Here is a 16,440-nt window from a genome sequence, read left to right as displayed (position 1 = left end):
TTGATCCCAAGAGACAAACATCCCTCGCCGCATCCTTCAGGTAATCTGCAGCGTCGTCGATATAACCAAGAGTCAGAAGAACATTATCTTAATCAAGGGTATCCATATCAGCAGCTAAATTCTCAGCCCATTTAGCAATAGCACTACTCACCCACACAGACGCCACTGCAGGCCTGAGCAATGCACCTGTATTAGCGAAAATGGACTTCAGAGACGTCTCCAGCTTGCGATCCGCTGGATCCTTGAGAGCTGCCGTGTCAGGAGACGGAAGCGCCACCTTCTTAGACAAACGAGATAGAGCTTTGTCAACATTTGGAGACGACTCCCATTTTTCCCTGTCATCAGAAGGGAAAGGATACGCCATGTAAATCCTCTTGGGAATCTGCCACCTCTTATCCGGCGACTCCCAAGCTTTTTCACAAAGAGTATTCATTTCATGAGAGGGGGGAAACTTCACTTCAGGCTTTTTCCCTTTGAACAAACAAATCCTTGTTTCCTGCACCGCAGGTTCATCAGAAATGTGTAAAACATCCTTTATAGCCACAATCATGTACTGAATACTCTTTACTAAACGTGGATGCAAAGCAGCCTCAGAAAAATCGACCTCAGAATCAGAGTCTGTCGGTATCAGTATCTACCACTTGAGTAAACGGCCGCTTTTGCGAGCCCGATGGGGTCTGTACCTGAGACAAAGCCTCCTCTATGGACTTCTTCCACACCTGCGTCTGTGACTCAGACTTATCTAACCTCTTTGATAAAGAAGCTACATTCGTATTGATTGTACTTAGTAATGTGAGTAAATCAGGTGTCGGCTGCGCCGACAGACCTAAATCCAGACCCACAACCGCACCCCCAACAACCTCCTCCGGTGAATCACATTCAGCCTCAGACATGCCGACATGTTTAATCGACACACCGACACACACTCAGAATGTCTCAGCTAGGGGACAGGCCCACAGTGAAGCCCAGAAAGAGAGACCCAGAGGGAGTATGCCAGCTCACACCCCAGCGCCCATATATCCCTATAAGGGATATATATGACCAGCGCTGCTTTAAATAACCAGAATAATGCACCACACTGTGCCCCCCCGAGATATCTCCCCGTTACTTGCGAGGAGTGATGGAGGTCCGGCCCAGCGTCTCCTTCAGCCGCGTGGAGGAGAAAAAGATGGCGCTGTGAGCCGCGCACTAAGTTCCGCCCCTTCCCGGCGGGCTTCAGCAGGCCCGATTTGAAAATGCCGGCGGGGGCTGAGAAACTGTGCCGAGGCACCGAAAATGCTTCTGCCGGCTTCCCGGACCCCAGTGACCTGCTGACCAGGGCGCCCCCCCAGCGCCCTGCACCCTGTGAGTGCCGTCAGTGATGTGTGTGGGAGCATGGAGCGCAGCGTTACCGCTGCGCTGTACCTGGTCACCGAAGTCTTCTGCCGTCCTGAAGTCTTCTGATCTTCTCATACTCACCCGACTTATTTCTTCTGGCTTCTGTGAGGGGGTGACGGCGTGGCTCCGGGAACAAGCAGCTAGGCGCACCAAGTGATCGAACCCTCTGGAGCTAATGGTGTCCAGTAGCCGAGAAGCAGAGCCCTTAAACTAAGAAGAAGTAGGTCCTGCTTCTCTCCCCTCACTCCAACGCTGCAGGGAGCCTGTAGCCAGCAGGTCTCCCTGAAAATAAAAAACCTAACAAAAGTCTTTTCCAGAGAAACTCAGTAGAGCTCCCCTAGTGAGTGTCCAGTCAGTCCTGGGCACAAAGTCTAACTGGGGTCTGGAGGAGGGGCATAGAGGGAGGAGCCAGTTCACACCCAGTTTTAAGTCTTTTCAGTGTGCCCAAGCTCCTGCGGATCCCGTCTATACCCCATGGTCCTTTTGGAGTCCCCAGCATCCTCTAGGACGTAAGAGAAATACAACTTAAAAAACAAATAAAACTTGTTCAGCACACTGCTTACTCTTACAATAGTGGTGTCTTAAAAGGAGAGCTTTCCAGTAACAATACTAATTTCCCACGGTGGAAAGTTGGCTGTGTAGCTTTTAGAGTTAAGGGCCCCATACACTACAACGATATGTCTGAGGCTGAAGTCGGAGGTGATTTCCCTTGAACTCTCCCTGGAGCGGTTCCATACGATTTGGTACATTTTGCATGCGAAATATCGTATGCGATCCCAGCCATGCCTGCGGGAACCGACATATCACGAGTGCAGCACTAACGATCTAGGGGAGCCGATCCGATGCTCACGGGAACGCGCACCGGATCAGATACACCTCCAAAATGCCCGATTTCACCCGATATATATCGGCCCGAATACCAGAAATTGGATGAAATCGGGCATTATAGTTCTAGTGTATGGGGCCCTTTACAAGCAATACTTTTAGTTGGCTACATTCAGGAGCCACCTCCAGCAATCCAAAGGACAGAGGCATTTCTGCAGCTAAACAGAAACATTGTATCCAAGACATCAGCACAATGTCAATATGGATCACAAGGGTACAGACAACCCCATTAAGCTAAGCAACAGACTACCCAAATTGAGGATATTGAAGAATATTAGAAAGCATGAATGGCTGGAGGACTTTAAACACATTTCTTAATACAGAATATCAAAGAACAATAAGGATTAAAATTGAAGAAAAAGCATCTCCACCGATGTCAAAAATGTTTAATTTGTGACTGGATAATATTCGTTTGCACAAACTGATCTTTCCTTTCTGGCCAAGAGATGTCACCTTTTCACTGAAATATCAATATTGTACCCCAAAAATTGCTGAAACTATAGCTGAAACACTATATTTGTGTAAAAGTTCCCCATTACCCCGATTCAGGGTATCTTATTCTGATTAGAAGGAAATGTTTTACGCCAACACTAGTCAATAAATTACCTCTCAATGGCTTTATCTAGCTGATAGATAATAGCCTGTAGCACCGCCTTATGCGTGGTAACATCCGGCCGATGAAGTCTAGCAGTGAACAGAGCTAAGGCTGCTCCATTTGCATCTCTTCCAGGCTGTAATTGAGAAGTATAAATACTGCCATAATGATACACTGGGAATAAAATAAAACAAATAACCCCATCTTCTACAGTGTAAATGTCATTTTACATATATCAGTACTGTGCTGCAAAAGCCTTAGTTTTTTCTCAAGAGCCATCCCACCCACTCCTTACACAGGGGGGGGGGGGGGGAATATATATATATATATATATATATATATATATATATATATATATACAGAAAAAAAACGGACAGCAGCACTCTAGGACGTCCATCAGCATACAGTGTATTGAAAAGGGTCACAAAAACATTCAGACGTTTCATGGGCACGTATCCCCTTTATCAAGGTGTGTACAGTGATACATAAAAGTGCTTATCTTAAATATAGTGAAGTATCCCGCCTAAAGTGCACATACCATCCTCGGCGCCACCATCTCTGTCGGGGTCCCCTTACTTCCGGGAACTCCGGACGTCACCCGTCTTCAGCGTCCCCAGCGCACGGTTGTCATGGGAGCAGCTAACGCTAATTGCAGTGTGTTGGAGTTCCCGGAAGTAACGGGACCCTGAGAGTGTGGCGCCGAGGGTGAAATGTGCATTTTAGGAGGGATACTTCCCTATATTCAAGGTAAGCACTTTTATGTATCACTGTATACACCTTGATAAAGGGGCTACGTGCCCCAAAATGTTGGAATGTTTTTGTGACCTTTTTCAATACACTTCGTCCTGGAGTGCCGCTGTCTGCTGTTTCTGAATTCTTTTGTGTTACAGAGGGCACCTGGCCGTTTTTTATAATAATTGATAGATCGATTTTAAAATAAGAAAATTCACCATGTATCATTTCAGACTAACAGTTTATGGGGTGGTGGTGGTTAATAATAGAAAGTTAAAAGGTCGACACTATAGGGTCCACAGGGTTAATAGGGTGACATCCATATGTTCAACACTTTTTTTTTTTTCTTTTAGGGCTTTATAATGTTTTTACAACTTATGCTGCATTTACTATCCATAGGGGTTACTATGGTTTATTAACAAACCAAAAAAAAGTTAGCTATTGGGCAAAACCATGTGCACTGCAGGTGGAGCAGATGTAACCCGTGCAGAGAGAGTTAGATGTGGGTGGGTTATTTTGTTTCTGTGCAGGATAAATACTGGCTGCTTTATTTTTACACTGCAATTTAGATTTCAGTTTGAACATACCTCACCCAAATCTAACTCTATGCACATGTTACATTTGCCCCACCTGCACTGCACATGGTTTTGCCCAATTCCTAACTTTTTTGGTTTGCTAGAAAACTTGAATGAGGCCCCATGTCACAAAGTATTACCTTCAGTAACCTCGTGGCGATTAAAATGAGCCACAGAGTCCAAAGCATGGCGAGCGAACGCATTTCAACAAACTTAGGTAAAAAAAAATATGTTTAAAAACACAAAATAAAACCCCCAACAAAAATTTGTTTCGCCCTTTTGACCCTGTGTACCCTATGGTGTAGACCTAATGACTGCCTATTTTTTTTAATGTGTATCTTTTGTATCACATCCAGAAACTCACAGTACAGTGGAAAAGAGCTCAAAGCACTTTCTGTAGTTATACAGATGGAAAAATGACTTACAAATGCCTGCATACAGATGCGTCCTCATACACATTCTTTTTGTGCCAAAAGACGCAAGATGCCTGCCACCACTCTTTTCCCCAAATATGCTACTTTTTCCCTCAATAAGTGCATCATAGTTTGCATATAGTGTACTAGGTACTTAGGATTAGTATTTTTGTAGCAAAAAAACTGGTATAAATTTGTAGATTAAGCATAATGATGAGGCATTGCACAGGTCATTCATATCTGACCTGTCTTGCCTTTTTACCCTAGATTGTGTACTTTTTCCTCAAATTTTGCACCTTAGTTCACTTACAGGGGTTAATTTAATTAGATGCGAGTTTGCAAAAGCAAGCTTGCGTCACTAAAACTTGTATACATCACTGCAATGCGAGCACCCACAAAATTCATTTAGAAATGGCTATGTGCGAGGTCACATGATTTTTCTACAATATGCAAGCTGACAGAAGCGCATGACAAAGTGAGGAAATCATTCTGGCCCCAAAATAGCAACAACTAAAATAGCAGGACCATATAGAAGGGACAATAAGGAAAGTACTAGAGACTCTTAAAAGGAATAAAATTACTGATTTTAAAAATTATTTGTGTATGAGCGTGTTTATATATGTGTGTATACATTGATCAGCCATGTTTTTACAGCACATACGACAGTCGCATGAGGGTTAAGGTTAGGGGTTAGCATTACTCACCACTGGACCAGATGACCACCAAACCTAGAGGCCACAGCGGCATCATCGGACCAGTTACAGGTAAGTGTTCAACGCACCGCCAGCGCACACAGTTTTATCGACTTTCTAATCAACCCGGATAAGTGTCTACATTAAGACCATGTCGACATTACAAATGTCGACAAAACATAGCCCAAACCAAAATGAACACTTGAATTACCACCAAATAATAAACAGGGAACACATGACACATTTAGCACTTTACCTCTGCTATATTTGCTATCATTTTGGGATATACGATAATTTATTTTCAGTTATTACCTATAAATGAATCCAGACAATGAGCTTGATTTAATTGAACATGGATTGAATAGCGCCGGGAAGGAGGTCCTGCTGCTATTCAATTCGGAACGCTATTTAGGCCAACTAGTGGATTTAAGGTGCGAGCAGAAATCCGACAAAACTAGTGCCGATATTCTTTTTTGTGCCCTAACGCAGTACAAATAGTAACACGGCGGGGCACTTATGCCCTTTCTCGCACATTCTCTGACAAAGCAGCATAATGAATAGTGGGAATAGTGGCGGGACCTCCTTCTTGGAACTATTCAATTCACGTTCAATTGAATCAACTCCAATGTTTTTAATACAGATTATGTTGTGCTCGCTTCTATTTCTATGTTACATAAAACTATTTACTTATATGCTGTACTATTCTCCACTCCCTATGAACCCCTATGAGCGCTGAGCTAAAAGGCGGGACTGAAATACACACCCTATATCTGGCTGCTCCATATACACTCATCAGCAATAACATTAAAACTATCTGCAAATATTGTGTAGGCCACACTCGTGCCTCAGCTCTGACCGGTAGAGGCTTGGACGCCACAAGATCTCTGAAGGCGTCCTCTGGTACCTGGCACCAAAACGTTAGCAGTAAGGCTTGGACTTTTTTTTCCAGCACATCCCAGAATTGTTCAATTGGACTGAGATCCGTGAAATTTGGAGGCCAAGTCAACACCTTGAACTCTTTGTTATGTTTCTCAAATCATCCCTGAATACATTTTGCAGTGTGGCAGATTGTATTACCCTGCTGAAAGAGAGGCTACTGCCATCAGGAAATACTGTTGCAATGAAAGGGTGTACTTGATCTGAATCAATGTTTAGGTAGGTGGTTTGTGTCAAAGGAATAGCCACATGAATGCCAGGACCCAAGTTTTCCCAGCAGAACCTTGCCCAGAGCTTGTCTTCTTCCCATAGTGCATCCTGGTAACATCTATTCCCCCAGATAAACGACACGCACACATCTGGGCGTCAACATGATGTAAAATAAAACGTGATTCATCAGACCAAGATAATCTTCCATTGTCCAGTTCTGATGCTCAATTGCGTATTTTGTAGGTGCTTTCGTCAGTGAAAAGAGGTCAGCATGGGAACTCTGACCAGTATGCGCTACGCAGCTTATTTACAAGGCAAAACCATGCTTTTTAGCTGCTGCTTTAAAAAAAATGTCCGAGATTGGCCCGCATCCTGCACCTCCGGCAAACTCTGACCCTATTTACATATGACCCTCTGTGTTCTGACACCTTTCTATCTTAGCCAGCTAACTTTTTCAGCAATTGTGCTACAGTAGATCTTCTGTGGGATAGGACCAGACAATCTAGCCTTCGCTCCCGAGGAGAATCAATTAACCTTGGGTGCCCATTACCCTGTCAGTTGTTGGCTCACTTTTGATAGGTACTAACCCCTGTATAATGGGACCTCCCCACAAAACCTGCCATTTGGGAGACGTTCTGATCCAGTCTTCTGGCCATCAGAATTTGGCCCTTGTCAAAGTCGCTCAGATCCTTACACTAAGTGTTCTCATGCTTCCTAATATATCCCACCCACTGACAGGTGTCATCGTAACCAGAAAATTAATGTTATTCACTTCATCTGTAAGTGGTTTTAAGGTGAAGGTAAAAATAAACCTGATTATACTTACCAAAACCGTAAATTTACCACTCAGTAGCTCAGAGCGTAAAGGCTCTTCATCTGGATTTATATTGTAGATCCCTTCTTTAAGTCTTGTGTTCTGTAAACAAATCAATGAGTCAAATGAAGAAATACTGGGTCATTAATAATTATTTTTCAACATAAACTAGACATTTTCAGAAGCTTAGCTTGGTAAAAAGTTGAAACAAAAATAATGTATACTCATCCCACACCTATCATCGACCAAATTACCTGTCACATAAGGACTTTGAATTTAATTGCACACAGAACTAATAGGAAAAGCAGCATTAGCTATACAATGGGTGCTCTAGAGCAGGGATCAGGGAACTTTACCTTTTACCCCAAAATATATTTAGATACGCCGACGTTACCCCCTTGATTTGAAAGGAAGGAAACCATATATTATTGTGCATAAATACTGGTTATAATAGGATTTTTTTTTTTTTTTTAATATTAAATTTTTATTGAATTTTCACACAGATTACATAAATATGTATATGCGAATTGGTATAAACAATCTGGATGAGGGTAAAGAGACATACATAAAACAAAACTAATAAAGACATTAAAGACATTGGGGGGGGGGGGGGGGGGGGGGGGGGGGGGGGGAGTACAAATCAGGGGTATCATAATGCAACAATGAGAATACGGTAGAGTGTAAAGCAAAAGGTCTACTTCACTTTAACCCGTCAATGTCTGGAATGAACTGGGGGAGCGAAGCACGGAGAGGTCTGGAGTAGAAATCGAGGCCCAAGGGGCACCTATCTGGCCCGAACCCTCCCTGTATAGGGACCATTTAATCCATTTCTTGCTAATAGAGGTATTTCCTGAGGAATACTTGGCCTGTGCTGTTTCGAAAACATAATGTTGATGGACTTTATTTTCTATCATAGAAATATTGGGGACAGTTGCTGATTTCCATTTGGAGGCGATGGCGGCTTTAGAGGCTATAAGGATATGGCCTAATAGGTATCTATCTCCGCTGGACATTTCCTTCCCATAGTAATGGAAAAGCGCCAAGAGAGGTTCGGGCAAAAGTACCACTCCCAGTACGTGGGAAATAAGTAGAAACACTTCCCTCCATAGCGCCCGAATTATTGGGCACAGCCAAAATATATGTAGGATATCTCCCACCATCCCGCAGTTTCTCCAGCAACTAGCGGAGACATCTGGCCAGATTTTGTGCAGGCGATCTGGCGTTAGATATACCCTATGGACCAATTTGTAATACATTTCACAATGATTCACGCATTTAGAAATTCTAAAACAAGATTTAAAGATATCTCTCCATACATCTTCAGTGAAGGTTGCAGGGAGATCTCTTTCCCATTTGGTCTGTGCAGGGAAAACTCCATGATGGGCCTCTGTCACAAGATATTGGTACCATTGTGATATGCCTCCTCTGTTGCCGCTGGGTGTAAGAAGTGACATCAGTAGTTTAGGGAAATCAGTATGTGGAACTCGACTTGGCAAGCAACTTTGAAGCCAATGTCGCAGTTGTAGATATTTATGGAAGTCCTGTTTGGGAATCTGAAACTGTTCTTGGAGCAGGGAGAAGGAAACTAAGGTGCCGTCCTGGAGGACATCCTTTAGGGTAGTGAGGCCTAAGTCCTGCCAATGGTATAATTGCATGTCTGGTATCAGTAGGGCTATAGTGTGGAGGGACAATTGGGGGGAGGGGATAGCACCAGGAGGGAGAGATTTAATTACTTCTTTCCATGCCATCAGAGTTGTGTGTACTGCTGGACATTCAGCAACTCTGGTTGGAACTGAGTTGGTGGGCAACCACAACAAATCCGATAATGTGAAGGGGGATATCGCGTCTCGCTCCAGGGATACCCATGGTTTAGACTTGCTCTGAGTGAACCAGTCTTTAGCCTGTGTAAGTAAACAAGCGATATGGTATCTCTCTAGATCTGGATACGCAACACCCCCGTTCCCTTTAGGTGCCGTCAATGTGGATTTCGCTATTTTCGGCTTCGAGCCTCCCCATATATATTTAGTCAAAAGCCGATTGAATCTGTTACAAACATCTTTGGGGAAAGCTCTTGGGATGGTGCGAAACAGGTACATCAACTTTGGCAAAAGGACCATCTTTGCCGCCGCCACCCGTCCGACCCAGGAGACCTCCTGCATCATCCAGTCTTTAATCATCAATTCAAATATGCGATAAAGAGGGTCATAGTTGCATCCTATTAAGTCCCGCCCCCTAGATATATGAACACCCAGATATTTAAGTGACCTAAGTTGCCACGCATACTTATAATCATTCTTTAGACGACTAAGAGTGCTGTCGGATATATTCAAAGGAAGGGCCTCGGTCTTAGTAGTGTTTAGCTTGTAATAGGAAACCGCTGCATATGAGTCTAATATAGAATGTAGATGGGGTAAGGACGCCTCAGGCTCTCTAAGACACACCAGAATATCATCCGCAAAAAGACAGATTTTATGCGGCATCCCCCCCACTTCTGGGCCTATAATTGAATCTGACATCCTAATTTGTTCCGCCAGAGGCTCCACCGCTAGCACAAAAATCAGGGGTGATAGTGGGCAGCCCTGCCGGGTCCCATTAGTAATATTAAATATGGAGGAGTTGTACCCATTGGTGAAAACCGAAGCCGAGGGTGAGGAGTACAATGCCAATATAGAATCAAGTATTCTACCCTCAAATCCAAAATGACCCAGGGTAACCCTTAGGTAGTCCCAATGGATCCTATCGAATGCTTTTTCTGCATCCAGAGATAGAAGCAGGAGAGGTTCGTTCCGGGCCTGGCAGCGGTCAATTAAGTTAATAACTCTACGTGTGTTATCCGATGCTTGTCTGCCCAGAACAAAACCCACCTGGTCTGAGTTAATCAAACTTGGCAGGAGAGGGGCGATCCTATTTGCCACCATCTTGGCGAACAATTTAAGATCAGTGTTCAGTAATGCTATAGGGATGGTGACTATTCTGGCCTCCAACATCTCTCTCGGGAAGCATTTGGAACCAGAGGCTTCATTATATACTGATAATAAGAGTGGAGCAAGGGTTAGTTTGAATGTTTTGTAGAAGTTGGAGGGATACCCATCTGGGCCAGGGGCCTTATTTATTGGACAGGAATCTATGGCTGCTATGACTTCGTCAATTAACCAGGGGGCGCTAAGGGATTCACGGGTCTGGGCGTCTATAGTGGGGAGCGATAGCCCATCTAAAAAACCTTTGATGTCTGCTAACGTGGGTTGGGGGGTGTCAGGGTCATCCTTGAGGTTATACAGCTGCGAGTAGTATTCAGCAAACGCGTTCGCTATCTCGACCGGATCAGTTACTTTGACTCCTGAAGATGTGTGGACAGCATGTATGCGTTCTTTGGCTCTGCGTCCTCTTAATTTGCGCGCCAATAACTTTCCTGCTCTATTACCAAGCCTATAATAATTTTGATTTAGCCGCTGCAGGTTGCGATGTACTTCGGTTAAGGCAAAAGCGTTTACCTTGTCTCGAGCAGTAAGGAGTTGCTTATAAAGAGATTTATTGTCGGGGTTTATTTTATGTGCCGCTTCCAACCGCGCAGCCTCTCTGTCGGCTGATTCATGTCTCCTCCTGTATTCGCGCTTAAGTCTAGCTGCGATTTGGATTGCAGAGCCTCTAATCACGGCCTTCAGGGAACACCAATGGGTAAAAACAGACGTGTCTCCGGGGCAATTGGTGGTCAAATATAGGTCCAGAGATTGCTGAATGGCCTGGTGAGCCTCAGGGTGAGCCAACAGGTGCTGGCCCATTCTCCAGGGGCTGTGGGGAACCACCCTCTTACTAATATCCCAAACAACAATGATCGGAGAGTGGTCAGACCAAGACATAGGTAATATGTCTATTTTGCTAATAGTCGCTAATGTCCATCTATCCGCTAATGCTAAGTCTATACGAGAGTATGAACTATGGACATGGGAATAAAAAGTGTAATCTCGTTCTCGTGGGTGTTTAGCCCTCCAGACATCGTACAGCGCGTACTCAGCCAGCAGTTGGCTAAATTTGCCTGAGGGGTCCTGAGGCGGGCTGTTACGGAGGGCCCGGGTCGGACGGGAGCGGTCAACAACAGGATCCAGTACCATATTGAAGTCCCCTAAAATCAAAAGGGCTCCCTTCATACGTTCTTTGAGGGTTCTACAGAAAGTTCTAAGGAATGGGATTTGTTTGGTGTTAGGCGCATAACAGGAGACCAAGGTAGTCTCTACATTATCCAATTTACCCACTAAGATTAAATATCTCCCGTCTGGGTCTTCATATTTATCGGACAGGACAAACGAGCAATGTTGTGCTATAAGGAGAGCCACACCAGCTTTCTTGGCGGGCCCATTTGCCATGTAACAGAGGGGGTAACGTGTGTTAGTAAATGAGGGGGGATTTTGGCTCTGGAAGTGTGTCTCCTGCACCGCCACCACATGTGCTTTAAGTTTATAAAAACAATTTAGGGCAACTCTTCGTTTGTGAGGGGAATTGAGCCCTTTGGCATTGATAGAAACTATGTTAACCATAGTCCCTTACAAAAAGAGCTAAAAGTTCCGATGACCAATTTCCGTGCTTAAGCTGATATACCTGATAGGGGAAGGGAAACATTTCCAGGGGTGGGAGGACAGACAGACAAAAAACTAAAAAAACAAAACTGAATTGATCTCCCTTGAGATCATAACCAGTCGCCATGATAAGGCGGCTGTGTAGGCTAAGGGGGGGGTTAGTGGCGTAGCGCCTACCCGTTGCCATATTTTATACTGCATTCTATACTGAACACATAAACGAAACATAAACAGAAACATAATCATCCCTGCAATATTAAGGCATATAGGGACTTATGCATGTAAATAGAACCTGAGGAACAAACATTACTTAACAAATACTGTCCAGTCCGTACACAAGGCTCACAGACTGGCACCGTCGCCAGAAGCATCGTTAGGATCTCTCCAGCAACTCATCCTGTACCTCGAATTCCAATACCCATAGCTGGAGAGTCATTAGTGTCATTACGTTACCGAAATAGCCTCTGCGGACGGTGTTCGACTCCGAGCATGCCACCTCACTTCACCGCGGACCAGTCCTGCTGAAGTCGACGGGGTGAGGAGTCCGCTGAGGGTTCCGCAATGTTCCAGGATTTGAGCAACTTTGCTCCTTCATCCGCAGTAGAAATAGAGACAGTGGAGCCATCTCGATGAATCAGTAGCTTGGTGGGGAAGCCCTAGCGGTAAGGGATATCCGCCTTCCTGAGAGCTGCCGTAATGGGGTGAAAGGAGCGCCGTTTATAAAGAGTAGCTGCTGACAAGTCCCCGAAAAGCTGAAGTCCCTTAAGGGCTGAAGAGTTGTCCGACGTCGGTCTTGATGCTTTCAGTAGTGCTTCCTTTACGTGAAAGTAGTGCATTTTCATCAGGACATCTCTAGGCGCGTCTCCTGGGGCCGCTCTCGCCTTTGGCAGTCTGTGTATTCGGTCAATAATAAAATCTGCCGAAGGGGACTGGGGTAATAGAGCTTTGAATAGGGTCACAGCGTAATCGTGTAGACTGCTATGTGACACAGATTCGGGGACTCCCCGCAATTTAAGGTTGCTGCGTCGTGATCTGTCCTCCAGCTCTGTGACTTTGTCTCGCAAAAGCTTCACCTCTGCTTCCAGGGCGTCATGGGAGTCTAGTAGGCCGTTATGGGACCCCACGACCTCTTCCATTTTATTTTCCAAATGATCAGTACGTCCCCCTAGGTCATCTATGGATTGTTGACACGCTGTTAAAGTGGTACGGAACTCCGCTGCCACTTCGTCTTTAAAGCGAGATAGAAGGAGTTTCATAGTGCCCACAGTCAGAGCATCTCCATCTTCAACTTTATCCAGGTTTGTAGCGGCTATGGAAGCACGCGGAGGTATCTCCCGAGAGGGGGGAGTTTGCGATACTGTTTCTGTAACAGAGGATCCAGTGGGTTTAGGGCCCGGCAACTTAGGGGATGACTTGAAAAATGAAAGCTGCTGCGTGGGCTTAGACGGCTTACTGCGTCTGGACGGCATGCTAAAGCCAGGGTAGGAGAGCTCGGCAGTTCTGATCACGTAAGATATGGAAGGTTGAGGCTCCGCTGTCTCTGGTATCACCAGGATGTCATGTAGATATTGGCAAGGGTAGGGGGTACTGCTCCCTTTACATTGGCATGAGCAAGGCTTGCAATGCTATGTAACTAGCCATCTTCTTCTTTGTGCCTATGTGTCGTTGGGGGGGACTTCTATCCCGCACTCCAGGTCGCCCAGGTACACTAAGGGTCAGGACGCTATTTGCAGAGGATCAGGATAAAGCCCAGTTCCACCCGGACAGATAATACTACCTTGCCGAGGGAAGGTTCTTGGTGGCACCAGGTGTAGGGCCAGGAGTATGGCACTGCGCCGTGCTTCCCGAGCACTCTCTGCACAGCTCCAGGATCTAATATGAGAGACCTGTGGGTCGCATGTCTTCGCTTCTCCCTCCTGCTCCCTCCAATGGGCCACCCGCAGCCGTGGGTGTATCCGCAGAGGGGTCGGGGACACACAGGCTCTCCCAGTATCCACGGGTACTTTCGGTGTGCACTGATGAGGTGAGTGAGGGGAGGACTTCGTCTATCGCTTAACGGGGACCCGCACCCCTGATTACGTCCCAGCGTCTCCAGAGCATAGATGACTGAGAGCGCGCCTTTTCTTTTGTTCTGGCCGCACACTTTCTGATAAGCAGGGGGGGGAGGGGGGGAGTCCCGTCCGGAGCAGTGCGCCGCTGGTAGCTGGTAAAGGGACCCGGCACCAAGGGGGGGAGACGAACAGCCACTTCTATGGAGTGGACCCTTCTAACCGCTCACCTCCAGGGCCGCCAGATGTCTCCTCCGAGCCTCCGCCGTCCCGCTTCCCGATCTCCTGTCTCCAAGATGGCCGCCACTCGTGTCCCGTCGTGCGCTTCACGGCTTCTGTCTGAGCCTGGGTCTCCTCCCGCCGGCCAGCGGGGACCTCCGGTGAGTCCTCTGAGACGCCCTTGCAAGGGGTGTGATGGTAGCCGGTCCGTCGATCGTTCCGGGCAGGCCGATCTCTCAGCTGGGGTGCCGTGTGAAAATTTAGGCCCCGGCTTCTGGGTGTTCAGTAGGCCGCAATCCGCGGGAGCCAGGAAACCGGCTCCCCGATTCCGCAGCTCGTACTCGCCACCTGTAGTAGCACTCTAGGGATATGATCCAGTGGATTTGGATCAATTAGGATAGGGTGAGGCTGTGATATTATGATTTAACTCTCAGGTCCCTGAGAGCTCACTAAAAACGCAGCCTGCTCATACAGCCTCCAGGCCACGCCCCCGTTATAATAGGATTTTAATACCTACCGGTAAATCCTTTTCTCTTAGTCCATAGAGGATGCTGGGGATGCTTCAAGAACCATGGGGTATAGATGGGATCCGCAGGAGACATGGGCACTTTAAGACTTTGAATGGGTGTGCGCTGGCTCCTCCCTCTATGCCCCTCCTCCAGACTCCAGTTTAAGTAACTGTGCCCAGGGAGACGGACATTTTAAGGAAAGAATTTATTGATAAACCACGGTGAGCCTTTTACCAGCTCACACCTCCAGTATGCCGCAGAACGTGGCATTCAATAGAACACCAGCCGACGGCATTAAGAATATGCAGCAATACGCTGACAGAAAGCGCAACACAACCTGTGTGTGTAAACACAACCAGTAATAGCATAACGCATGCTATGGCCTGAATATCGTCAGCAACAGGCTGACTTAAACACAACACACCATGTGTGTATACATACCCAATGACTGCAGATACAGTACGTACTGGGACAGGCGCCCAGCATCCTCTACGGAGTAAGAGAAAAGGATTTACCGGTAGGTATTAAAATCCTATTTTCTCATACGTCCTAGAGGATGCTTCAAGAACCATGGGGTTTATACCAAAGCTCTAGAACGGGTGGGTGAGTGCGGATGACTCTGCAGCACCGATTGACCAAACAAGAGGTCCTCCTCAGCCAGGGTATCAAACTTGTAAAACTTTGCAAAGGTGTTTGAACCCGACCAAGTAGCTGCTCGGCAGAGTTGTAATGCCGAGACCCCCCCGGGCAGACGGCCAGGATGAGCCCACCTTTCTGGTAGAATGTGCCTCCACCGATTTCAGTAACGGCATGCAGCCGTAGAATGAGCCTGCTGAATCGTATTACAGATCCAGAATGCAATAGTCTGCTTGGAAGCAGGAGCCCCAATCTTGTTGGGAGCCCACAGGACAAACAGAGCCTCTGTTTTCCTAATCTGAGTCGTTCTGGCGAAATAGATTTTCAAAGCTCTGACCACATCGAGAGACTTAGATTCCGCCAAGGCGTCAGTAGCCACTGGCACCACAATAGGCTGGTTTACGTGAAACGATGAAACCACTTTTGGCAGAAAATTGCTGACGAGTTCTCAACTCCACTCTATCAGCATGGAAGATTACATGGGGGCTTTTGTGAGACAAAGCCGCCAATTCAGACACCCCCTTGCGGATGCCATGGCCAAAAGCATAACCACTTTCCAAGTAAGGAATTTCAACTCAACTTTACGTAAAGGTTCAAACCAATGAGATTTCAGGAACTGCAACACCACATTAAGATCCCATGGTGCCAATGGGGGCACAAAGGGAGGTTGGATGTGCAGCACGCCCTTCACGAAGGTCTGAACTTCTGGAAGGGAGGCCAATTCTTTCTGAAAGAAATAGATAAGGCCGAAATTTGTACTTTAATGGAGCCTAACTAGGCCCGCATCCACACCTGCTTGCAAAAAAAAGAGCAAACGCCCCAGCTGAAATTCTTCCGTAGGAGCCTTCTTGGATTCACACCAAGACACACATTTTCTCCAAATACGGTGGTAAAGCTTCGCCATTACTTCTTTTCTAGCCTGAAGCAGTGTGGGAATGACTTCACTGGGAATACCCTTTCGGGCTAGGATATGGCGTTCAACCACCATGACGTCAAACGCAGCGGTTGTAAGTCTTGATACACGCACGGTCCTTGCTGTAACAGGTCCTCTCGTAGAGGAAGAGGCCAGGGATCTTCTATGAGTAATTCTTGAAGATCTGGATACCAAGCCCTCCTTGGCCAGTCCGGAACAATGAGGATCGCCTGAACCTTTGTTCTTCTTATGATCTTTATCACCTTCGGAAAGAGTGGAAGTGGAGGGAACACACAGACCGACTGAAACACCCAT

General features: G+C 46.3%; 1 pseudogene; it reads right to left on the bottom strand.

Annotated features, from left to right (window-relative positions):
* LOC134911291 (tyrosine-protein phosphatase non-receptor type 9-like) overlaps nucleotides 1-16,440 on the bottom strand; it is a 298,012-nt pseudogene that overhangs the window by 178,721 nt on the left and 102,851 nt on the right.

Source organism: Pseudophryne corroboree, chromosome 1 (assembly GCF_028390025.1).
Source record: "Pseudophryne corroboree isolate aPseCor3 chromosome 1, aPseCor3.hap2, whole genome shotgun sequence".
Classification (NCBI taxonomy): domain Eukaryota; kingdom Metazoa; phylum Chordata; class Amphibia; order Anura; family Myobatrachidae; genus Pseudophryne; species Pseudophryne corroboree.
Note: the sequence above shows the minus strand (reverse complement) of the source record. Positions and strands in the feature narration are given on the sequence as shown.